Source organism: Triplophysa dalaica, chromosome 14 (assembly GCF_015846415.1).
Source record: "Triplophysa dalaica isolate WHDGS20190420 chromosome 14, ASM1584641v1, whole genome shotgun sequence".
In the NCBI taxonomy this organism is placed as follows: domain Eukaryota; kingdom Metazoa; phylum Chordata; class Actinopteri; order Cypriniformes; family Nemacheilidae; genus Triplophysa; species Triplophysa dalaica.
This window is the reverse complement of record NC_079555.1, coordinates 22,331,506-22,357,895: the sequence shown is the minus strand read 5'-3', so window position 1 is coordinate 22,357,895 and position 26,390 is coordinate 22,331,506. Positions and strand designations below refer to the sequence as shown.

Sequence of the window (26,390 nt, the reverse complement as noted above, 5' to 3'; positions counted from 1 at the left end):
CCATTTGTTGCTAGATCCTGAGGAATGATATCCTGCCCTCCCCTCAGGGGTTGTTGATGCCCAGGAATTGAACCCCCTCTTCTTATCACACCTCTCCCCTTCATCTCTTCAGGCCCTGATCACTAGGAAAATGCTTACGCTTAATTCTGTGTATATCATTTATTGTCATAGTATGAAGTTTGATGATTCATGTTTGGTATTGTTTTAAAGGTCATGGTGCGATGAGTAAAAAGGTCTAGTTCTTTCGAACCTAACAGAGAGTATATTAAAACTTTTTAACTCTAACCCATAACCTGCACTTCTCAAAGAGGTGTGACTTTCTCAGTGAAGCCTGTTTACATGTAGATTGAGATCTCATTTGATGTTCTCTTCAGTGACGAGAAAACAAACAAACCAAGTTTCTTAGTGACCATTGGCTTTGTTACATCTGGGTATATAAAGTACAATGGCAAAAGACTCGGGAAAGCTTCTGTAACCAGAACTTCCCACATTGCAGCTGTGCATCTCAATTTGGAAGCATCTGTAACCAGAACTTCCCTCACTGCAACTGTTTGTCTCAATTTTACCAGGTATGATAAACTTTTTGGTTTTATTTTTATTCTCATACTATGTTGATAATCTTTGCATAGTAAATTAGGAATTTCCTTGTATATGCATTCTATGATTTTAATTAATGTTGTGCCTGCCTGGTATAATAAATTGTTTTATTGTTGATATTATCTGAATTCTTCAAAGTCTGTTATTACAAGTAGATTGAAAGGAACCTGTTCTATTACCGCGAAATCGATGTGTCAGGATAGGTAGGCCTAGTTTATACTAGATTTTATATTATAAATGGGCCGTTACTAAAGCTCACATGTTACACATTTCCACCTATCATCTGGCCTAGCAAGTTGCATGATCGTGACTAAAATAACTATTGTTATGTTTATGAGCAAGCATATCACGGCCAAACTTAATCATATTAGTTTGCCCGGCAACCTCTGACTATATCAGAACTGACCGTTTTGTGTCCGTGAGATCCATGAGCCCGGCCGGCGTGAGACTCTGAGCGACTGCAGGTCCCAATCGAAAGAATAACTATTCATAATGAATATTAAAGTATGGAGAATTATAGATAAGTTAACTATAATCAACAGATACACTTGAAATGACAAATAAGTTATTTTATAATATATTGAAATTGGAGTCAGATCGGTCTTAACCACAGAATCATATAAATTGAACTATATTGTAACAGTTCTTAAATAACTTCATGTAGAAATCGCTGAGAAGCAGAACACGAGATCCCTTAAACCACACCATTGGATTGCGTTGTTGGGCCAGTGGGTGGTCTTTTACAATTATCAGTTGGATTAGGTCATCTCTGATGTTTCATTTGATCTTGGATGTAGAAGAACGGACCCCATCTCTTTTGTGCTTTTTGTGTTCTGTGTGGAAACATGTGGTCTTTGTTGTGACTTTGCGCAACGTATTCTCCTGTCACCTGCCCTGGTCCCGCCCCCTTGTTTCCCTGTTATCCTCCCATTAGTGTTTCATTCCCCTCAACTGCCCTGTGTTATATTCCCTCGTTGATTGTTAATGTTTCGTTCCCAGTCCCTGCAATTACCCTGTTCCAGTCTTGCCTTACCATGTCAAGTGTTTTTCTGGATTTAACTTTGTATTTTTTTGGGCTTTGTCTATTTTGCCCCCTTGTGACATATGTCACCCCTTTTCATCTTCTCTGTTGTGAGAAGTATTTGTTTTGAGTCTTGTTTTAATGTAGTTTCTTCTCCATCATGGGTTTTTGATTAATAAAGTTTTTTTGTTTGCACCTTGGCTCTCTGCATCTGGGTTCTTCTGCCATATCCCTGAGAGATTGTAATATCCAGTTTTGACTACATCCAGGATAATATATAGTTGTGAAGCCCGGAAGATAATGCAGTAAATGAATAAGATTTAAATTAAGGCCAATTTATTATGTTTGGTCTACTGTATCCAAACGTTACCAACTAAATAGACCTAAATGACGAGAAATGTTCCGCCTGGCAAAACAAAATGCACAGAATAGCAAAATCACATTAATAAATTGTTGCAAAAATGCAAACGCTTTATTTTACACTTGGATTTCTACAACTGGGACTTTTGGAACTGATTTATCTTTGCGTAATAATGGTCCGTGCAACTTCAGATAATTTGTATTGTTTTCAAAACAGAAAAGCAAATAAAGCATTTTTTTAGACATATTCCACCGTATTGATGAGTCTTAAAAAAAAGAACTAATGTTTGATATGCGCATTTACATTCATTTGAACACTTTCATCTGGCTTTTTGTGGTGTTTCTCTCCTAAATGAATCACTGTTTTGAAAGACTCGGACGAGATAATAATTCAGCGAGTGATTCATCAAGACACTTGCTTTGTTCTTGAATGAATCAGCTGCTTTGAAGGAGTTGGTTAAATGATTCACTGACACAAAAAAATTGCTGCCAACTACTGGCCGTATTAGACACATTTAAAATAAGCCTAACATTTTCCTTTATAGCACATTTATTGAATAAGTTCCAATGTTAAAAAATATATATATTTAGTCGTTACCACGGTAACACTAGCGTTTTAAACACGGTAAATATTAGAGTATAAAGTATTTGCTAAAACGTATCCAATTACTACAGCTTGTACTACAAATATTGGAGTGTGCAGTATAATACAGTTAACTAAATACAACATGTTTCATTTAGATATCTGTATAAAGGAATTTTGAATTCTTTGTAGAGTTTAATTGTGAACATGTCACCGCATCGCATTACTACTGGGTATCGTGATATTTCATACGGTATAGTATCGTTAAATATGTTTATGGTACCGTGACAACACTACTTAGGAGGAATGTTAACGTTTTTTTCATGAACGTTTTTGGTTTTAGAAATGTATTTTTTGATCCAGATAGACAATTATTACATCTGAAGGTAAAAATAGTAATGTTTTTCCTATACATTTTGTTATAATTTCATAGCAATACTCCATAGCTTCATTTTCTTGTTGATGTTTTGTATGTCTGTCTGTTGTGCTTTGTGTGTGTAAATGTAATACAACTTGCTTGAAATATTTTATTTTCAGGTTCTGTGGATCTACTGCTTTGATAATCTACAGCAGATGACCATGACAATCCAGTTATGGAAAAAATGTGACTGTTTATTGTCCTGATCCTTCCTTACCTTGTCATGCTTTTGTAGTCTTGTGGCAGGGTCAAGACAGTTTGAAGTGTTTAGTGTACATTTACATTTACATTTAGTTATTTGGCAGACGCTTTTATCCAAAGCGATTTACAGTGCACTTATTACAGGGACAATCCCCCTGGAGCAACATGGAGTAAAGTGTCTTGCTCAAGGACACACTGGTGGTGGCTGCTGGGATCGAACCAGCAACCTTTTGATTTACCAGTTCAGTGGTTTAACCCACTAGACCACCATCTCCACATCTCCATCCTAGTGTGGAAAGAGACATGGCATTGTTTGTTTTAGCATGCAATGCTATCTCTCCGGTCTTGTCTTTGTCCCCGCCCCCTTGTTTCCTATTTAGCTTCCCGCCAGTGTTTGATTCACCTCACCTGCCTAGTGTTATTATTCCTTGTTAGTTCCCATATTAAATGCCTTTGTGTTTGCTGTCCTGTGCTGTTTTGATTTTGCTTTGTTGCCTTGCCATGTTGGTTGTACTAACCTTTTGTCTAGATGTCTTGTAGATTTCCTCGTCCAATTTTATTTTTATCCTGTGGACGGGGCGAGACCGTGGTTCGAGTCCGGTGAGTAATTTTGAATGAGCGACAGCTGTGCACACACCGGGCTTGAATCACATAGGAGATTGGGAGCATATAAAAGAACGAGCGACCGGACCGTCGAAGAGAGAAGTCCGGGCCCGAAGTGTTTGTATATGTATTTATGTTTTACTGTGTTGTTGTTCGCCGGCGGTCGTCCGTGAGGGGCCGCCGGCTGTTATATTACTTTATTAAATGTTTTCAAATGTCTTCCGATTCCCGACTCCTTCCTTCCCTACTTGAATCTTTTTACAGCATGTTTTTCTTTCTTCAGCAGATAACTTCAGGATTTTTGTTAGGCATGTAATGACAGTGGGACCAAAACTCTGACAATCCAAGTCACCTATAGGCAGCATAAGTAATCTGTATTACTCAAATTGCTCAAATAATGTCTAGATGTGTAATTACTGAATACCCTGCATGTACAGAGCTATTTTTCATGTTCTGAATCTGATCTACTCCGCTTGTATTCCTACTGTCAAATGAACATAAAAAAAAATACAAAAAATTGCATGTCCCCAAAGTGTCTTTTTCTTTTTCATTGAAGATACAAAATAAAGTAGTTTCTTAATATTGTGTTTTTATTTTACATGTAAAGAATTTAACACAGAATAATTGTGGGGCTGGGACCGGAGAGTTTCATTATAGATTAAAATAACTGGTATTTACTTTTAATTTACATTATTAAATGTTTTATTAGCATTACATTTAAATGTCACTACTCTTGGTGTATTTTAATAATATATATCTGTATAATAACTGGTAAGTGTACAGATTTACAGTGTACAGTGGTTCTTATAGTTTCTTAATTATTATACATTTTAAAAAATAAATAAACGTAAATTACTGTATAGATTGACAGAGAAGCTTCATTAAAATTACTTAAAAGTTGCTTTTTAACGTATTTTGTTATATTAGCAATTATCAACAGTAATATACTGTAATTTAACCACTTTTGAATGTAAAATTGGCTCTGTATATTTACCGTTTTTTTAATTGTGAAGCAGGTTTTTTCATAATTGTTTTGGAAATGTCTGGAAACTCTGCTGGCAGGCTTTTGTCTGTTTTTTATGGATAAAAAGAGCTCCTAAATAAGAACAATTAGATCTCAAAAGATCTTCACTGGGAGATTTATTATTTTGGTTGATGCATGGCCAGAAAGAAAGTTCACTTTGGGTCCTGATTCTATTGCTGGTAAATTATATATCACAAGATCCAAATCTTCCATCTCTGTGTTGGGCATCATTTGCTGCATTTCAGTGCGTTGCTTAGAGGTGAGAGGGAGGTTCCTGTCAGGACTACAGAGCTGACGCCAACGCTAAGATACACAGAAAAATAGTTTACTAGTAGTGAGCCTAGAGACTAAAATCTAATTGGTTAATGATGTAAATTAGCTTCACCTGTCTCAGATTCCATTTCCCAGTAAACAGACGGCCAAGTGCCCATCCAGGTACAAGCAGAATAGAAGACAGGGCCAGTAACCAGCCTAATGCATACGCCCAGCCTTGGGTACACATACCAGCGGTTAAATGTCAAGGGCTGGTACTGCACCAGAGAACAGACTAAAGACACCTGAGGTTATACAAATGAAAATGAGAAACTGTTCAGGCACGTGACAGGAGATATGCTTCAGGTAACAGATATACTCAATAATAAATATTGACTTTTAGGAAGCCCAAACAGAGTCAGACAGACATACCAGTGACACTAAAGGAGTGAGGTATTTCCAGCACAACAAGAATATGTAGTTGGGTCGAGTCTTTGTCATGTCATTTACATGAGGTGAACGCAAGTGCTCATATATGTGTAATTTTGGACTGGCTCCTTATTTTAAGAAACTGACTTTGGCTAGTGTATCAAAGCAACGAGTATATGTCATGTTTTTTGATGAAAGCCTGAATCACTATTTACAGGCTAAACAGTTAGACATGCATGTCAGGCTATGTGATGGGTCCGAGGTGAAGACTAAATACATCGGCTCAGAGTTTATAGGCCATTCATCAGCTCAAGATATCGTTGAAAAATCAAAAACTTGCTTTCTGAGATCGGAATCAAGAATCTTGTCCAAATCTCAATGGACAGCCCGAACTCTCCAGAAGCAAGTGCAGAATGATGTGGGAAAGTCACTAATCAACATAGGTTTGTGCGGGTTGCACATACTACACAATGCATTCAGACATGGATGTAAATCCGCTGGATGGGAAGTCGAACACGGACTCTCTAGCCTGTATTGGCTGTTTCATGATTGCCCTGCTCGTCACAAAGATTTTGTGGCAGCAACCGGATGTGACACTCCCATGCTCAAGTTTTGCAAGCATCGGTGGATTGAAAATGTGAATGTGTCAGAAGGAGGATTGCTGCTCTGGCCACATGTAAAAAAAAACCTTTTTGGTTTGATGAGGTGAAGATGCGATGTGCTGATCCTCTATTTCCAGTGAAAGTGGAGATATTTAACAGCATTGCGAGAGAAATCGACCCCTTCCTCACCATGTATCAGTCAGACCAGCCCATGCTGCCTTTCCTTTCTGATGACATGTACAAACTGATTAAAAGTAAGGATAAACATGGATTGTGTGATTTGCTAATGTTTTATTGTACACATTGCAGTAATTTGAAATGCACGCAAATCTATTAAATTAATTTTTTTCTGTCATTTTTTTCATTTTACAACTTATCTAGAGAAAGATATTGCATACGTTTAAGTAGGTTAAGAAGAATAGCGCGTTGTTTTGTTTCGAAATACGAGACACGCGACAATGGAATAAATTAAACGCAAATTCTAGAGAAGTTTTTTTTTTTACTTGAGCGACACCTACTGGCAAAGTGTTAATTTTTTTGTCGCTTTTTCCCTTATAACAGCAGAAATGACTTTAAATACTCTGTCATAGAGATAAAAAAAAAAAAAAAAAAAATATATATATATATATATATATATATATATATATATATATATATATATATATATCATATATATATGATTATTTAAAAGTAATGTAAAAAAAAATTTGTTTAGACTATTTCATTTGTCTAGTGTTACACAGTTATTGTAATGTTCCTTCTTGAAGTCCAATAAATTAATTGATATTTAAATGTTTACAAAATGAAAGTGTTTAGCTCAAAAGATCATTTAGAACATTTCATGTGATTGTAAATTTGCAAATTAAATCAAACTGCATAATAAAACCCCACATTTTTAAAAAAAACTTTTTTTTCCTGGCCTCATGGGACGATTTCTGAAAGAAAAGCACTTGCAAGAGGCCACATCCACACTAAAGCTCCTCCAGGTCCCTTTTCTGGACAGCAGTCTGCACAAGGATAGTTCTCAGGTTGATATTGGATTTGCAGCACAAGTCACTCTCAACCAACTCAAGTCTTCCAAAAACATTTCTGAAAGGCAGAGACTAGAGATTAGGATGGACTGCAAGAAACTCTTGATTGCACTCCATGAGAAGTTGCTGAAAAAGGCTCCAGTCCATCACACATTAGTGAGAAGCATGCAGTGCCTTGACCCGAGACGTATGGCTGAATGTAAAGAACTGTGCGCAAGTCAAATGAGAAGAATGCTGCACATACTTGTAGGAGCTAAACATGTAAATGGGGATGTAAGAGGGAGAGGTCCCTGGTGGCTCAGAGGCTCATTGTTGACCATGTCAGATCTGTAGGGGGCATAACGAAGGTAGAGATCACAAAAAAGCTGCTTCTTTCAGCTGCAGGAGCCAGGCAGAAATACCATGGCTACTTGGAAGAGCAGAAGAAAAATAAAGAACAGCAGGCTGTTGACTTGAAGAGGAAGGCCCTCACAGATGATCTAGAGGATTTGAAAAGGAGGGGGCTAGAATGGAAGCAGACATTTGTGCTCTTGAGAAATCAGCAGATGAAAATGCTGAAAAGACGGAATCTTCAAGCAATCTCACCTTTATGACCAAATCCAACAGTTTCCGCCGAACTGCAAAAGAAAAGAAAGCATCTCTGCAGAAAATTGGAAAACAGATTGCGAGAAGCTTGCAGAAATGAAAAAAATAAACTCTGTTGATTGTTTTTGGGGAATGGAGAATTAAAATACAGATGTTAACTTGTTAAAAATGGTTCCCTTTCTGTCGGTCTCTCGACGTTGTGTCTCGCTCCTCGCAGACCAGCTCCGCCTCCCTCACCTCCCTCGATGGTGGGGCAGCCAGAGGCTATGTCGAAGTCCCCCAGGTGGAGCGTGCCATCTCAGTGCACCTATGCCCGCAGACGGCTGCCACCTGGAGGACCCGACCTCGTCTCCCGTCCAAAGCCTGTAAGACTTCTGCTTCCCTTATAGCGAAGGCTTACAGTGCTGCGGGCCAGGCTGCCTCCTCTCTCCACGCCATGGCCATCCTACAGGTTCACCAGGCGAAGGCGTTGAGAGAGCTCCATGAGGGTAGGGCCGACCCGGGTGTCATGCAGGATCTCCGCGCCTCCACTGACCTCGCTCTAAGGGCGACTAAAGTGACGGCGCGGGCCATGGGTCGGACGATGTCCACTCTGGTGGTCCAGGAGAGACACCTCTGGCTGAACCTTGCGAGTATGAGTGACACCGACAAAGTACGCTTTCTCGACGCACCCATCTCGCAGGGTGGGCTGTTCGGTGACACCGTCGAGAGCTTCGCTCAGCAGTTCTCGGCGGTGAAGGAGCAGACGGAGGCGATAAGCCACATTCTTCCGCGCCGTGAATAGACGGCCCCCGGCCCTCGACTTCCCGCGCAGCGCCTGCTCCCCGACAGCCCTGGGCCTCTTCGAACCCGACACCGGTTAAGGTGCACCCCCAGGCTGCACCCCGGAAGAGGACTCTGAAGGCAAAGGCCAGGACCTCCTGGCGAGGTGTGAGGCCGCATACATACGACAGCTGTCACCACTCTCGTTCCGACAGTGCGTGCCGTTGTCCTGCCAGGCAGGCAAAAAGGCGGAGCCAACCATCCCTCCGGGGAATCTCCGGCGACACCCGGTTGGCTCCACCCGCCTACGAACCACCCTCCGTGGGAATGATGAAACAGGCCGTCCCCTTGGTCCCCCTGTCACAGTCCCTGTGAGCTTGGCTGAAGTTGCCAACACTGTCTCGGTGGCTAATGCGGACGGTCCGTCTCGGCTACTCGATCCAGTTCGCCAGGGCCCCTCCCAAGTTTCGGGGCATCATCTCCCCCTCTCTCAGAGGCAGAGACGCTTCCATGCTTCGGGCAGAGGTCTCCACCCTCCTGGCGAAACAGGCAATCGAGCCCGTCCCACAAGCCGAGATGTTCAGCGGGTTCTACAGCCCGGTCTTCATCGTTCAGAAGAAAGACGGAGGGTTGCGCCCCATTCTGGACTTACGTACCCTGAACAGGCACCTCCACAAGCTGGCTTTCAAGATGCTAACCCAGAGGCGCATCCTGACATCTATCAGGTGTCAGGATTGGTTTGTGGCAATCGACCTGAAGGACGCTTACTTTCATGTCTCGATTCTTCCTCGACACCGGCCGTTCCTACGGTTCGCTTTCGAGGGTCGGGCATATCAGTACAGAGTCCTCCCCTTCGGTCTGTCCCTGTCTCCACGAGTCTTCACGAAGATCGTGGAGGCCGCCCTCTCTCCTCTCCGGGAGAGAGGTGTGCGAATACTCAACTATCTCGACGACTGGCTTATCTTGGCACACTCGCGAGATCTGTTGTGTACTCAGAGGGACATGGTGCTCCGGCACCTAGATCGATTGGGTCTTCAGGTCAACCGAGAAAAGAGCAAACTCTCCCCAGCGCAGAGTATCCTCTTTCTCGGTATGGAACTCAACTCTGTCACCATGATGGCCCAGCTGTCCGCAGCGCGCGGCCAGTCAGTGTTGGACTGCCTGGATCTTTTCAAGCAGTCAGCGGTCCCCCTGAAACACTTTCAGAGGCTCCTGGGACACATGGCATCTTCCGCGGCTATAACACCCCTCGGATTGATGCACATGAGACCGCTTCAACACTGGCTACAGAGTCGAGTTCCGAGGACGGCATGGCACACTGGCAGCAGGCGTAGGGTGGTAACTCCTGTTTGCCGACGCACCCTAACCCCTTGGTCTTCCATGACCTTTCTCCGAGCGGGAGTTCCCCTCGGACTAGCTACGAGGCACGTCGTGGTGACAACTGACGCTTCGCTGCAAGGGTGGGGTGCAGTGTGCAATGGGCACGCAGTAGCGGGGCGCTGGACGGGCCCCCGGCTGCGCTGGCACATCACTTGCCTAGAGTTGTGGACTGTACTGCTTGCACTGAGAAGGCTCCGGCCTCTAGTGCAAGGTCAGCACGTACTGGTTCGCCTGGACAGTACCACAGCCGTAGCGTACATCAATCGCCAGGGTGGCGTGCGCTCTCGAACATCTATCACAACTTGCCCGACGCCTCCTCCTGTGGAGTCAGCAGGTGATCCGTTCCCTGCGGGCCACCTACATCCCAGGCGTATTGAACGAGACAGCCGACGTGCTCTCTCACCAGTACACACCCTGCGGAGAGTGGTGACTCCACCCTCGTGCTGTCCAGCTTATTTGGGTGCGGTTCGGTCAGGCACAGATAGCCCTCTTTGCCTCCCGCGACACCACCCATTGTCCGCTTTGGTACGCCCTGACCGAGGCCCCCCTCGGCATGGATGCCCTGGCGCACAGCTGGCCACAAGACAAGCGGAAGTACGCCTTCCCCCCAGTGAGCCTCCTTGCACAGACTCTGTGCAAGGTCCGGGAAGAGGAGCAACAGGTGTTACTGGTTGCACCCTACTGGCCCAACCGCACTTGGTTCTCGGAGCTGATGCTCTTGACAACAACTCCCCCCTGGCCCATTCCCCTGACAGAGGACCTGCTTTCTCAGGGGATGGGCACGTTCTGGCATCCCAGACCAGACCTCTGGAACCTCCATGTCTGGTCTCTGGACGGGACGAGGAGATCCTGAGTAGGTCACACCCCGCTGTGGCTGAAACCATCATACAGGCCAGGGCGCCATCGACTAGGCGGTTATACGCCTATAAATGGCGCCTCTTCTCATCCTGGTGTCTCTCCAAAGGAGAAGACCCACAGAGATGCTTGGTCGGGATCGTGCTGTCCTTTTTACAACACAGGCTGGAGACCAACATCTCCCCTTCCACACTGAAAGTGTATGTCGCCGCTATTGCCTCGCATCACGACTCAGTGGACGGAAGGTCTCTAGGGAAGCACGACCTGGTCACTAGGTTTCTAAGGGGCGCGAGAAGACGCATCCCGCCTCGTCTCCGCTCCATACCCTCTTGGGACCTTAATGTGGTCCTGAGGGGCCTATCCGAGCCCCCCTTTGAGCCCCTGGAAGCTTCCGATCTTCCTCACCTCTCGAGTAAGACGGTTCTTCTTATGGCGCTCGCATCCTTCAAGAGGATAGGGGATCTCCATGCATTCTCTGTGTCCCCGGACTGCCTTCATTTCGGCCCTGGCTACTCTCACGTTCGCCTGAGACCCAGGCCCGGATACGTGCCCAAGGTTCCCACTACTCCCTTTCGGGACCAAGTGGTGAACTTGCAGGCGCTCCCCATCGGGGAGGAAGACCCAACCCGGTCTGTGTTGGTTCCAGTACGCGCACTGCGCCTCTACTTAGACCGCACGCAGAGCTTCCGCAGTTCTGATCAGCTCTTTGTCTGTTTCGGAGGACAGCAGAAGGGGAAGGCTGTCTCCAAACAGAGATTAGCGCATTGGGTCGTGGATGCCGTCACCACGGCGTACCGATCACAGAGTCTGCCATGTCCATTGGCGGTTACGGCTCACTCCACTCGGGGTATAGCCACCTCATGGGCACTGGCCAGAGGCGCGTCTCTGGCAGACATTTGTAGAGCTGCGGGTTGGGCTACGCCCACCACCTCGCAAGGTTTTACAACCTTCGCGTAAACCCGGTATCAGCCCACGTCCTACGTGGCGACATGTAGGATTGGCATCCGGGAGGGCGTATGCCTGCGAAAGCACCTTCCCACCCTCACTGAGGTTGGGTCAGTGTGCTATCTGCCTCCTTTTCTTCTTACCCATTCCCATGGCTAAGAAAATTGGTACATCACCCGCCTTCCTTCTTACCCAGACCTGGTTAAGAACAGGCATTCCTTCCATCACTAAGCTAGCACCCCCTGGGGGTTGGCTGAGCAGAGCAGCCTTCCCCCTTAGGCCGGGACATATCATGACCTATCTCACATAGTTCTAACCGGACCTCTGCTATCAGACACAGTTACACCCCCACCGAGGGCTGTTCCGTCTGCCATACCCTCATGACACTTGTTCCCACACTTGGTAACCCATGAGCTTCCCCAGGTGGACCTCCACCTCGCGGTTTACTACCAGTCCGCACGTTCCATGCGTTCTCCTCCTAGGACGAGACCATACTTCTCCCACCGTATTCCTCCCCACGGGCAGGAGGTGGCCTCTGCAGCGCTTCTCTGATTAAGAGTTGCGCTTTCCCGGTGTAAACCGTCCGGACGGCCTCTCGCCTGTAGAGAGCTAAGGCCCCGTCCGTGATAGGTTACCGGTCAGGGCTGTTCCCATCTTTCTCCGGAAAGCTCTGGAACCCCCCGACCACCACACTGGAAGGTTACAAGTTTTCACGTAAGCTTCGAGTGACACGCCCAGGCTTGTTACCGTCGCTTCGCTGAGATTGTGACACGATACAGCGTTTGTGGCGTTTTCCATAGTTAACCCCATCTGTCGTTCTCGACACAACGTCTAGAGACCGACAGAAAGGGAACGTCTTGGTTACGTCTGTAACCTCAGTTCCCCGATGGAGGGAACGAGACGTTGTGTCCCTTATGCCACAAACCCGTATCGTTTCTGTTGCAGTTGTGAGAGGCTCTCAGGCTCTTCAGAACAAGAGGTTATAAATGATGCACGCCGGCTTCGTTTTATACCGGATATCCGGGGGCGGAGCCCGGCATGCAAATTTCATTTTTTCTATAGTAGTCAGAGTTGATAGGTTCTCAAGGGCAAACCCCATCTGTCGTTCTCAACACAACGTCTTGTTCCCTCCATCAAGGAACTGAGGTTACAGACGTAACCAAGACGTTATCCAGTGAAGTTAAATTTCCTTCAGTTAAAGTTAATGACAATTTTGCTGGACACTTTTATTTATTATATATTTTTTTTTTCTTTCGGTTTTACATTGTTGTTGTCTCCCATTGATTTATGTTAATAGCCTCCTATGGATTTATGTTAATAAATGTCTAAGGAGTTGTCAGGGTTTGACATTATTTATTTTTATTGTGTTACTGTGTCAGCATTATTTAAATAAATATTTATTTTTTATTAAACCGCATTGTTTGTTCATTTATTTTATTCAAGATTTTAATTCTTATTTCACATGTATACACAGACGTTTTATGGAACATTAAGTCATGAATCCACAAACGAGTTACAAGGAAGGGCTGCTTGGGTGTTGAGAGGTGTGTTCCTCTGGTGCTCTTCATCTTGGAGATCCAAAATGTGTCCCAAATAAACAGTAGTTCTGAGGCACTCACAAGGAATATAAGTTTAAAAAGCCTTTATTTAAACTCGGCTATCCATTGAAAACATACCACCATGTTTCAGCCTCTGTGGCCTTTTTCAGGGCAAATTTAACATCATTTTTGAATTTTGAAGTAGGCCACAGAGGCCTTGTGAGTGCCTCAGAACAACTGTTTATTAAGTCATGAAAATTTACCTTTAAGTGATGGAAAAGTCATGGAATGTAATTGGTAAAAATGTGTATGAACCCTGAATGCTAGATCCTTATTAGGTATTCGATAATTCCTAATATAAATATCCTCAATGAGCACTACTTGCGAACGATTACTCATTATAAGGAAGTACCAATTAATTAACAATAATCATAACTGAAACATGGAGAGAAATGAGTATTTTTAAACTCTCAACATGTTTATAAAATGTGTAAAAATGAATAATTAAGAAGTTGTTACTAACAATTATATATATATATTTTTTTACATTTTATGTTTAATTTGCCCTTATTGGCCCCTCCTTAAGTGTGAGTAATTTAATCTGTTTTTTTCAGAGTTTCTCTTGGGTTCCGGGGTAAGCCCACCCTTGTTTGTTTTTGTCTTGTGTGCGAGTGTACGGACACATGGTGATTGTGCCATGGCTCCACGGGTTCGCTGTCTACGTCTTAGTGTTTCCACCTGCTGCCACCATTATTCCATTGTTAGCCTCACGAGTAGCACCTGGTGTCAATCACACTCACCCCTTTAAAACCACCACCACTTCTCACTTTTCCCTTGTGCGATCGTTGACGTAAGTCACAGTGCCGTTCTCTGGCTCCTAGCCTAGTCTTGTGTTCTTTTTGGAAAATCTACATATAATCTTGGTAATATAATCTATATATAATCTAATTATTTTCTAGTCTTGTCGTGTGAGTGTTCTGTCCTGTGATCCTGGGTTCCCTTTCTCCTAAAACATTGGTTAAGCCTCGGTTCAGTCTCAGTAACTGTACTGCCTTATTATTTCCGCCCTCCCGTCTGTTTTTGTCATTTTTTTGTCATCTCACCGGATAGACGGACACCACACTCAACCCAGTGCCTACTGAAAAAAGACCTACCTGCCTTCATCTCCTTCACATACTGGGACTCTCCTTCCTCTCCCCCCGCCGCAGTTCAGGTTCCGGGTACCTCTGATACGCCAGCTCATCCGTGCTTAGGATCTCCGAGGTTCGAGCCGCCGTTAAACTGGTTGCTCCTCCGGTGTTGTCTCTACCTCTTGACCCCGGATGGGTTCACTCCTCCTTCGTCGGTAGATACTGCAGTACACTGGGATTTACACCAGTTGTCCTCGCAGTCAACCGACATCTACTGAACCTAGCTAAACCGAATCAATCTCCAACCCCGCCGTTACACTTCGGAAGTTTCTAAGGTGAGCTTCGTCCTCACTCTGCTGGCCGGTCAACCTCGGGAATGGGGAATGTCGGTGAGGGAGGCCCAGTCCCCTTGCTGTGCGTCTATTCTGGAAGGAGATGGAGAGGCTGTTTGGTCGTTCGGTTCGCGGCGAAGAGCCGGCCACCAAACTGTCCCGTCTAACGCAGGGTCGTGCATCCATCACGGACTATGCCATTCTGTTCAAGATGTTCAGCGCTGCTTGCACATGGAACGCCTCTGCACCTAGAGCCCGGTTCTTAGAGGATCTTAATGACAACATCACAGATGGGAATCCACATTAGAACATCGTGCTGTACATACTCGAATCCCCCAATAATATTAATGTCCTCGGGTATCCGTGGCTGTTACAGCACAGTCCTCACGTTGATTGGGTTAATAACACTATCCTCTCCTGGTGTCCCTCTTGTCATGCCTCTTCAGGATAGCTTGAAGGATCTGCCTTTGAGATGAGAGTCACACCGGTAGTGTTGAAAGGCAGGAGTTAGATGAGGTCTTTAGTTGCTGACCACTGAGGGGTCGATTGTTGATTTCTTGAGTAAAGCTGATACCAGGGCTTGTTTAAATGAGATATCAATGATGAGATAGCCTGTAAGAGCTGGGAAGGGATCGGGTCAAGTGGACAGGTAGTACTCCGGGTGGAAAGGAGAATTTTGGAGACATCAGTAGAAATGTCCTTGGGGAACAATATGCTAGTTCCGCCATGCTTCCAAATGCCCGCCTGTGTATAAACACAACTAAGGCAAAAGTACTTGACACTCTGAGAGAAGCGCTCAGACCCAAATGATAAAACCTGACAAAAGTAAGTGGCAAAGACCAGCCTGAAGAGACGCCCCTGACCCTAAAGCCTTATAGGCCGCCATAACCCAAGTTGAGTGTACCCTCACATCTATGGGTGATGGTGTGCCACAAGATTCATATCCATATTCATATGTAAGATTCAAATAGTGTCCAGTATCCATCTGCTTATATTGTGTTTTATCGCTGGAGAAACCTTCTTGAGTGATCTGAAACATATGAATAGTAGATCAGATTTCATCCACTGAGCGTCTCTATGAACACTAGTGTAAAGTGGTCAAACTGGAGACACTAAATTAAGTTTTTTCCTGGGGTGACCTCTTAAATGGACAGACAGCCAGAAGAAAAATGTTTGTGCTAACTTGATTTTTAGGGGAAATCTTCTATGGTTATTATCCAACCACATCAAAGGATCACATGATGCATCAAGTGCTTCCTCCTGGAGGAACTTGGTCTGCTCTCCATCAGCTGTAACAGTCAAACCTGTTAACATGTTTTTTTTGTATTGTAATTATACTACACACCTTGAGGGGGCAACAAGGAGTAATACTCTCAGGTATAAAATGGGTGTAGAGAGTAGAAGTAGTAGATTTGTAATGGAGGAGTAAGCATGCCTTACGAAACCAGACAAGCACTAGTCCTGATTGGGAAACTGAGAGTTTGATGCTCAATCGGAAGTAAGCATTGTTTATTTTCTTATGTTGACTGGTTGGTGTATGAATAGTTATTTTCTTAATGTGGTTATTTTTTGTAGAAGGACTTCACATTCTGTGGGATTTGTCTTTCTGTCGCACATGCCTGTATGGACTTTTGTCTGAAAAGTTATGAAGTGAATTGAGAGTCCATGTGGCTTAATGCTGCGGATCCTGAAACTGAATTATACCACATATGTGATTTTGTATCAACACTACGGTTGACACTGGGAAGATTTAGGATTTATGTTCTTGGACCTGAGCTTACATGGACATTGATTTCTGTAGTGTGGTCAATGAACTTTTTACATCATTATCCTGGGCATTGTTATCTTCAAACATGGAAGATCTTTTATGTGTCTATGAAAGGGTTTGAAAGATAAAAAGGATGCAATAGATGAAAAGTATTTATTTATGTTTTCTGTATGTCACAGATTTGTTAAGATTGGTTATAAACATTTCTAGTGTGTACCTTAAAATAACATATAGTTAGTGAATCCCACCCTATAAAAAAAAATCAGATTTATAGCTTATTCCTTTGTGAGGTTAAGGAAGCAGTTATACAGCATGCACTCTATTTGGAACCAATGCTTGAGTCTGGTAACCTGTAAATTGGGTTATTCTTTTCTGGAGAAGGTCACACAGCTCTTTTTGGTTGCCGAAGATTAAGATTCTTCATTTCCCCCTGCAGCTTTAACACAGCTCTCACCAATGGCATTTTGTTCTTTTACTTCATCTCAATTCATGTCTAGTAGTTCTTGCAGGAGCTTTTCCGTCACATCATCCAAGACCTTTGCATCCTCCATGGTACACCTTGGATCCAAGATGGTGGCCTTTGTGTCTTCAAGAAGTTCAAACACAGGCTTTACTGATGGCACAGTGACATTTTTCTCCTGAGAGGACATACGTGAGATCAGCCACTGGTTCTATTGCTGCATTAATGAATTCCAACAGAGAAACATCCTGCCAGGGAGACAACTTTTCTAGGGCCGATGGCCTACAGACGCTTTTAAAAGATATATTTTTGAACCTGTCAGTTCCATATTAAAAAGCCCACCAAAGCCCTATCAGCTTCACACTAAAGTCCTCCAGTTAAAACGTCAATTCACTAACTTTCACCCCACTTTATTCCCGCAAACCTCACTCAACTGACGCAGTAAGTAAATCCTTTATATCTATTATATGTAAGAGTGAACTCGTGAAATGTCCCTATAAAAGTGTACACAGGGGAAAAACCTTTAGCGAACACCGCGAGTGCAGCTGCCGCTCTGTCTCAACAGAAGCGGGACTGCAGCCGTGAGGAACGTAAGGTGGCCATCCTCATTGTGAAGCTTAAATTTGTCTATATTATTTGATTTTTTTTGTAGGTATTAAATGTGTATCCATCGACAAACATACATAAGATGAACTTTGTCAGTCTATTTTACGCATTATAATTTTTAACCAACCATATTATATTTCTCGCGGAGCGGAGAGTGCCTTTCTGAAAATTTCGCTGCATTCGCTCGATCTCAGATTCGCTCTCTCGGCCCTCTTCGTTATGTAGTTTTTTGCTGCTGGATTATTGTCCCATGTACATCGCATGAGCCTGAATAATACATAGCATTATAACATTTAAATGTTTTTCTCTTAAGAAGACATTGTGTCACTTACCCAATGTAACAGTTGCTTTTCTGAAATTAAAAATTAATAAACCTTTGTGCCCAATGGGATCTCCTGAGGACGCATGCAGCCTTCGAAGACGCAGCTACTAAGTTTCTAAAGGTACATTCTAAAATGCTGTAACGACTGAGGTTTGACTTTTTAAGAACACATGTCATCTTGTTTTAGACTATTTTTCTTTAGAGACTGTTTCTTTATTAACCCCAGTTATACTTAAAGTGTTCATAGTCCATTTCATATTTTGTGCATTTATTTTGAATGTTGCACTATGCCAGCTATACAGTGAGGGAAATAAGTATTTGATCCCCTGCTAATTTTGTAAGTTTGTCTGCTTACAAAGAAAAGAAGGGTCTATCATTTTTATGGTGGGTTTATTTTAACTGATAGAGACAGAATATAAAAAATCTGGGATTTTTTTGGTATATGTCATGATCAGATAGGATCGCTTGTTTTATGTGGGGAGAGACATTTTGAACCTTTAGACTTGCCTTCTGCTCTCTCCAGGTCTCTTTATTGTTGCTGCCCTTTTGTTTCCCAGTTGGTGTTAATTAATTAGTGTATCCCCTGAACCTGTCCCCTCTTGATTTAGTTCCCTTTATATTGAACTTGTGTCTCTTGTTTCCCGAGTAGTGAGTTTTTGTGCCTAGTTATTTGTAGTTTGTCAATTCTAGTCTTAAGTATAGTTAGTTTTAGTCTTAGTCCTGTCTTTTTTCCTACTCCCTTTTTTGTTAAGTTATCCCCACGTGGGTCTTTGTTTTGTTATTTTATTATTCAAGTCTTCTTAACCTTACCCGCTGTCTGTACTTGGGTTCTTTGTCCGTGTCTCACTGCGCATTTCATGACAATATAAAGGTTATAAATTGATTTGCATTTCATACAGTGAAATAAGTATTTGATCCCCGAGCAAAACATAACTTTGTACTTTGTTTGCACTCTTTGATTGTCTTGGTGTTATGTTTTTGGTCTTTGTCATGTTAATGGAAAATGCACAACCAATCTTCAGTGATCTAGTTGAGGGGAGGTTCTCGTCCAAGATTTTATGGTACACTGTCCCGTCCCTCAGCCCCTCAATGTGTTGAGGTCATCCTGTGCCCACAGCAGAGATAAAAAGCCCTGAAGCAGAATGTTTCAACACTGTGCTTCTCTGTAGGGATAATGATCTTGGGGTCATGGTCAACATTCCTCTCCTTCCAAACACAGGAGTCAATTTTGGTGTCACAGCAGTCCCAGCACTTTCTCCAAAGCCTTTTCTGAATCATTTTGATGTTCATTGTCAAAATTCAGATGAGCCAGACATGCCTTGGGCATGAGGACCTTGCGGGTGCTTCAGGATTTCATTCTATTGTATCATAGCGTGTTACCAATGGTTTGCTTGCTTACTGTGGTCCCAACTGTCTTGAAATCATGAACAAGCTTCTTCCGTGTAGTTCTGGGCTGATCTTTAACCATTCTCATGATCATCTTTACTCCATTTGGGGAAATCTTGCAGGGAGCTCCAGAACAAGGGCATTTGATAGTTATGTTGTATTTCTTCTATTTCCAAATAATCGCACCAACAGTCTCCTACTCACCAAGCTTCTGTATGTAGCCTATTCAAGGTTTGTGCAGGTCTACAATCTTGTCCCTGACATCCTTTAAAACCTATTTGGTCTGGACCATGGTGGTGGAGAGGCTGAATGGAAGATACAGATTCTGTTGGCAGGCATCTTTTATATACATAACAAGCTGATTTAGAAGTACTGTCTTAAAGTGACAGGACTAATCAAAGGTCCATAGGCACATAACCAATCTGTGGAGCTAGAATTCTTGCTAGTTGGTGGGGGATCAAATAATAATATGCAAATCATTTTACAACCTTTATATAACCTTTTTTCCCCTGATTTTTTATATTCTGTCTCTATCAGTTAAAATAAACCCACCATAAAATCAAATACTTATTTCACTTACTGTATGCTCACGGAGACAAAGTAATTAAAGTCAAATATACTTTATCAGTTATTATACAGTTACTCTTTAGTCACTAAAAATATTGGCTGTAATGTCACAGAATGTTGGACTGAAACATAACTGCTCTTTTTCAACCTACTGTTAATATTTCGCTCAGTCGCTCATTACGCTCAACTGTAAACCAAATCTGGCTCGGATCCCGCTCTGACATAAAATGTGTCTAGTAAGCCTAATTGTTTTCAGCTCATAATAAACTTCTTGAATAAATTTCTCAGTCTAAGTCAGGATAGTGCCATGTAACCGTTATTTTTGAGGTAAGGATTGATAGAGGGAAGAGAGAATGAAGATTTGGCCCAGGAGCCTTATTGGGTGTGCACTTAATGAGCTGGAACCAGACATCCTGGTTAGTTAAGAGGCTCATAATCCATCTCTTGAAGAGGCATAAAATCCGTGAGGCTCTCACACTCTGCTAAAAGAAATGATAAGTATCAAAGCAGACATAACAATTATTCAAATTTGTAGCAAAGGTCTGATACATAAGTAGTCTGTTTAATTGAAGCCCGATCAGCTGAATAACTTGTGTTCATAATTGCAAAATACTTTTTAGCCTTGGGGATTTCATTTTTAATGTCCTGTTTTATAATATTGAGACCAGTAAAGTCCTTCTCCTTAAAGGTAAATTGTTTCTTATGAAAGAGATAATTTATCTCAGAGTTGTTCCATGGTTTGAATTTGGATAGTCTTTGGAGGTATCATTGTGTCTGTACAAAATGTTATATTTCCACCGATAATTAGAGTCAGCTCATCACACCTGCACCTTTATGTTTGTACTGTTTGTGTACAAGATGTCACCTGTGTATCTAGACCCAGCAAAATAATCATGATGAAGAAGCAAACAGCCCACAACTGAGGAAGAGGCATCATAGCCACAGCCTGGGGATAAGCTATGAAAGCTAGACCTGGACCTGAAAAAGAATGTTTGAAAATAGAGGCTTTCACTGTTTCAGTGTATACAGTGTATACAGTATATATATTTTGTTGCAGTGATATTTCTAATGTCTTAAACTGCTATATCCACATTGTTATACTGTGCATTACCTGATTCGGCCACCTCTTCAATAGGGGCACCCTGCTGATGGGCCATGAAACCAAAGACAGAAAACACAGCAAAACCAGCCACTAAACTGGTACCACTGTTCAGTAGACACAGCCACAAACTGTCTCTGGTAGACCAAACACAGATTAAATACAAACACACAACAACATGCTTGTCTGACACTATACATGTTTAAGGAATGCTCTTCTCTATTGAAGACATCTGCAGGATCATACAACACAACAAACAGCCATTAATTTGTTCCATCATTATTGTTCCTTCAACTGCACCCTAACTAACCTGTAACAGTTGTTGTCGTATTTATTGTAGCTGCCTAATACAGTGAGAGAGCCAACAGACAGACTGTTGGAGAAAAAGATCTGAGCTCCAGCCTCCATCCAAACCTACAAACACAACATCCTAATTTCAATGCACCAATGCTAGTTTTATTTTTAAAAGTTGTGTTCCTTTCTAATGCTTGTAAAAATCAAATACGTCAACTAAATTAGACATTTGACAATTGGACTCTTTCTATTGTTCTAGTTGATTCTAGCCAATGTGATTTGCATTTAAAAGTGTTCATAAGGTTTAATGGAGGAAGAGTGTAGATGATGAAGCACCTGTGGGTCAGAGAGACGGGAAGGTTCAGGGTAAAGGTAAAACACGATCCCCTGTAAGGCTCCAGGAAGAGTCAACCCACGAATCAGTAACACCAGCAACATCGCGTGAAGAAATGTGGCTGTAAAATATACTACCTACAGGTACAATTCAAGAAATGCTCATATTTCATGGGATCAGATGCATGTGCCCTCAAAAAAGTTTTTTTACTGTATAATGTTTTCTGTCAAAAAAATATTGCATATTGTGTCATCATATTTTTTACACAATAAGTTAACACAATAAAACGGAATGATTTGTGCATATTCATACTACAATGACGCTTTTCCACTGTCTAGTAACTGATACTTTTTTAGTGCCGACTGAGTTAAACACACAGATCACTGATTGGTCAGAGAGAAACATCCCTACCAGCATCATTGGATTTGTGACAAAACAATAAAATTGTAATACGTAATATCATCAGTTCATAATATGCTTAATGACAGTGATATAGTGATTGAGCCTAAACACATTTCTAAATGCAAGTTTAGCTCCTTGAACCCATCTGCTCTTTGTGGTATGAGCTCATAAACTTTTGCTGGCATCAGCTTCTTTTGAAACAAACTTTTTCATCTTGCAGTGAAACCCATCCACATTCCTTGAATCAAGAAGACCACTTCATCCGTTTGACTCATTTACATTTAGTCATTTAGCAGACACTTTTATCCAAAGCGACTTACAAAGAGTTTAGGAGCAATAAGCGATATGTCATACAGGAGCAATAATACAGTAGATGCCAATACAAAGTTACTGGTTTCAACAAAAGCTAGACCAATACCTGTCGAGAGAAAGGGTTAGTGAGTTTTTTTCGTCTGTCAAGTATTCACAGAAGAAATGGGTTTCAAGAAGATTTATGAATGTTGTGAAAGATGTGGTTGACCGGACTGAGTTAGGAAGATTGTTTCACCATGAAGGAGTTGTGAATGAGAAGGAACGGGAGAGCGATTTACTGCCTTTATGGGAAGGCAATACAAGACGCCTCTGGTTTGCTGAACGCAGGGTTCTTGATGGGGTGTAGGAGTGTAGGAGGGTGTGAAAGTAAGCCAGTGCAGATCCAGTGATAGTCCTGTAGGCAAGTATTAGTGACTTGAATCTGATACAGGCTTCAACCGGTAGCCAGTGGAGAGAGATGAAAAGGGGTGTCACATGAGCCCATTTAGGCTGTTGGAAGAGAGTGGTTTGATAGCCTTTGCAGGAAGACCAGCAAAGAGAACATAGCAATAGTCCAACCTTGAGATGCCCAGGGCCTGGACAAGAAGTTGTGCCGCATGCTCAGTGAGATAGGGTCTCACTGAGCAAGTTGAAGCAAGTTGAAAGTGATGAAGAAGTGGTCAGAAATGTGAGGAGGTGTGACTTGAATGTTGTCTGTGGTGCAGTTACGGATGTAGATGAGATCCAGCTGGTTTCCTGATCTGTGAGCACAGGCTGTGACGAGGGGTTAAGGGTGTGGAAGTCAGAAGCATAGGGTTTCTTCAGGTGGATGTTGAAGTCCCCAAAAACTACAAGAGGGCCGCTATCCTCCAGGAATGATGACAGCAGCCCATCGAACTCTTCAATGAAGCTGTGAAGAGATATAGTGAAGTTGCAGGAAGAGTTGCAGGTCTTTGCTCTTGTCAGTCTTCACACGAGGAGGCTGAACACGATGGCTGACGCTTACCGTAAGAGGCACCACTTACGTATGTGTTGAGATTAGCACAAATAGAATAAGGCTGGAAGCCACCTTCTCGATTAGCAAAACAAAGCCTGAATGACTTGAATTGGTCACGGATCAAACCGTGATCAACTAGCTCGGTGCTTTTAAGTGCAAAATTATAATGTCAAGCCGTAACGAGCTGCTAACGGCAAAACGTTTTGTGACTTCAAAACCAATGGAGTTAAACGCTAACAACTTAGCAATCAGTCAACGAATAATTAAATAAACAAGCTCAAATAATTTTAAATAATTTTAACTAACAACAGGCAACAGTCCAGTTCAACAGTTAAAAACAAGGTAACAGGGTAAATAGCAGACTCGGGCACAACTGCAGCCTTGTGATGACAATTCTCTTCTCGCAAGCCTCATTGCTCCTGTGTTGTGCATCTGTTAGTGTCTCTTAAACGACGAAGCCACAACAGTAGAGGCGGTGCAACTATGACGATAAGTCTATATTCCCACCCACTTTGAAGCGGTACTAAACTGTGCAGTGGAGAAGCAAACCGAGCCAACAAAAAGCAAGTCTTGCTGTAACACGTTGTACCACGCAATGGAAAAGTGCCATAAGTGCATTTATTCAACTTGATCGTACACACCTTTCCTGTAGATTTGACTCCTTTCCAGATACAGAAATAACATGTCACCCACATTGCAATGAGACACAAAAGAATCTCCCAGTTAATGTGACCCATCTGCTCGATCCCTCCAGAGAGAAACAGCACTCTGCGTCTGTATAATGTCATGAGAAATACATCGGCTAATACTCTTTTTACTACTATTTATTATTTTTGCTTTTTGATATAAGAAGTGTAAATGTTCTCTTTTGATGTATTTACTCCCAGAACTCAGTAGCTGGAGAAGTTGAATTCATTGGTGTTGTGCGGTTGAGGGTCAGATTTCTTGCAGCACCATCTACACAGTCATCTAAAACAGAGATACAAACTCTGTGTGTGTTTGTATTCAACAGGTTTGAACTCTTTTATATTTTGATTTATGTGCAGGTGAAATGTTCACCTGTGTTCCAGGTGTTGTCACAGCTGGCCCATGGGAGTTCAGGGCTGAAGGAGAAGATGAGGTAGAGAAGTGCCCAGGCCAGAATGATGATGTTGTCAAGGATATGAGGAGGTAGGACTCAATTGCAGGCAGAGGCGGGGAATTAAGGGGTTAACAGATTTATTAAACACTGAACTCTACAAAACAGGCAAAACAAAAACCCACGATGGGGAAAACAGGACAGGGTAAATTAACAAATACAAGAACACTGACTGACTATAACTACAAAAACAAACACTTGATATAAACACACTAACTAAACTAGACTTACTAACACAGCATGGAAAACAGGAACTTTGGAGAACAGGTAAGAGACCAACAAGAGATACCAGCATACACAGACCAAACAGGAACAGGTACACAAGTACATACAACGAATCAGCACAAGACAATGAAACATGAGAGGTATATATAGGGGAAACAGACAAAGGATAATCACAAGAAACAGGTGCTGGGGATTAAGCACTCGGAGAAAGCTGACGAGGAGAGAGAGGGGCGGGGCCAAAGACGAGACACGAGAAAGAACTATGTCTTTTCCCACATAGAACCATCAGGCAATGCCATGGCTCCACTCGAGACAGGAATAAAGAACATGACATGGTAGTGGAACCATGACAGATGTAATACATGCAGCTGTACAGCAGAATCATCTGTCCTGCATAGCCAATACCTGACCAAACACAAAACACACTGACTAGAAGGAAAGTCTCATTCATGAAACATTACACTGCACTTTGAGTTTTCTCTATATCCTTCTGGTTACATATTAAACTAAATGTATTCCTACATTCTCCATCAGTCTTTTTCTAAATGTGTTAATATTCTTGTCACTTAACTAAATGAATCAAACAGAGACAATATCCTGAAAAAAACAACGTTCTATAGCTTTCCTGTAGCTCAGTGGTAAGAGCATTTTTTTAAAAACGCAAGATTGTGGGTTTGATCTCAGGGGATTACACAAACCTATATATAAATGTATAGGATAATACAATGTAAGTCACTTTGGATAAAGATGCATAAATGTAAATGTATTGTGTCATCTTCAACGTGCATAAGGAATGTCATTAAAGTGCTCTGCGTGCAAGAGAGTTGTTACAATTCTTTAAAAAAGACATTTGTTCCTTTGTGACTCACCCTCAGCCAGAGGAAAGAGGCGATGACCTAACCCTCCAGCAGGAACAGTGGAACCCCACAGGTCACCACAAACACCAGGTAGGGTATCAGGAACGCACCTTAGGACAACATTTCATTACACTACAAATACCACATAGCAAAAGTCTGAGATGTTTAAGACTGCCGGTGGTCTCGTACCTCCTCCGTATTTGTAGCAGAGGTATGGGAACCTCCACACATTACCCAGACCGACCACATTACCTGCCACAGCCAGAAGAAATTCTGCTTTACTCCCCCAGTACCCTCTGTCCTCTATCTGTCCATCTGTCCTGCTCATAACTCTCACCCGGCTCAAGTGATGTCCAGACTTCTGTAATAGCACACCGCTGAAGGACATACTGCTTAAGTTGACATAAATGCAGTAATCTATTCATTGACTGTTTTTCTCAGTTGAAATTATAGTTTATGATCCACAAAGTATATGACCTTTGAAATGTACTAGATGAGATTGGTCAGGTTGAAATGTACTGCAGGTTAGAATGGCTCGAAAAAACAATCAACTGAATACATTTGCAATATGAAGTCTAAAGTGACAAGTCAAAACGTTGGTTTAATAATTAATATGTAAAACCTACAGGCTCCACTTTAGAAAAACATTGATTCGCTAACAGGTCCTACTCTTTAACATAGGAACAAAATTTATAACGTTTAACATGTAATACAGAAGTCTCCCGTTTAAAAATTGTTGAAAAAACATTCTTTAACTTTTGTTATGCAATGTAGTTCGATCCTGATTTTGTCGATTCTGATTCCAATTCCTGGTTTGGGAATCGAAAGAATCGATTCCTAGCTGCTGTTTTCGATTCACTGTTTCACAAAATTAACACATTTTTACTTCAATACAATTTTCTAAGCTGTCACCTTTTACCTGTATTAAACGTTAACTGTTTCTATAACAAAAACCTTAACCAAATATGTTGATCTTGTCCTGTAATTCCGATGGCA

The 26,390-nt window shown here is 42.4% G+C and overlaps 1 pseudogene; it reads right to left on the bottom strand.

Moving 5' to 3' along the window:
- Positions 1–4,555: 4,555 nt before the first annotated feature.
- Positions 4,556–25,902, bottom strand: LOC130435329 (sodium- and chloride-dependent GABA transporter 2-like; annotated as a pseudogene).
- Positions 25,903–26,390: the final 488 nt, after the last annotated feature.